The sequence below is a fragment of the Arachis ipaensis genome, chromosome B05, assembly GCF_000816755.2.
Source record: "Arachis ipaensis cultivar K30076 chromosome B05, Araip1.1, whole genome shotgun sequence".
In the NCBI taxonomy this organism is placed as follows: Eukaryota; Viridiplantae; Streptophyta; class Magnoliopsida; order Fabales; family Fabaceae; genus Arachis; species Arachis ipaensis.
Window position 1 is genome coordinate 117099642 of NC_029789.2, and position 729 is coordinate 117100370.

Here is a 729-nt window from a genome sequence, read left to right on the forward strand (position 1 = left end):
GCAATTTTGTAGAATTCAGTTGAAATCAGTCGATGAACTTCCACTTCTTTTCCCATCATGATGCAATGGATCATCACTGCTCTTTAACATTGACTTCAGAACGGTTGCTAGTGGGCAGCAGAGAATGCCCAATGAAGTCCAGCCAGCTTCTGGCTACTGGTTTGAGATCTTCTCTTTTGAGTTGATTAGGAACACCCTTCGTGCTGGTGGTCCACCTGGCTCCAGGGATGCATATGTCCTCTAGAATCTTATTCAGGCTCTTGTTTGTTCTCATCATTCTCCTATTGAAGGAGTCTGGATCATCTTTCAGCTGAGGTAGCTTTAAGATCTCTCTGATCTTGTCAGGGTGGGTATGAATAATCTTTCCTCTGACCATGGTTCGATAGTCATAGATATCAGATCCAGATAGTCTTTGCCTGTCTGTATGCCACATATTAGTGTAGAACTCCTGGACCATATTCCTTCCCACTTTCGTTTCAGGATTGGCTAGGATCTCCCAGTTCCTGATTCGGATTTGCTCCTGAATCTCCGGATATTCGTCTTCTTTCAGATCGAATCTAACTTCCGGGATCACTGATCTTAGACCCATTATTTTATAATAATGGTCTGAATGTTCTTTAGATAAGAACTTTCCTTGATTCCAAAGTAGTTTTGGAATGCTCTCTTTCTTGCCTCTTGAAGTGGGTTGTTTTCCCTTAGGAGCCATGCTCTTAGTGATCACGGATAAAC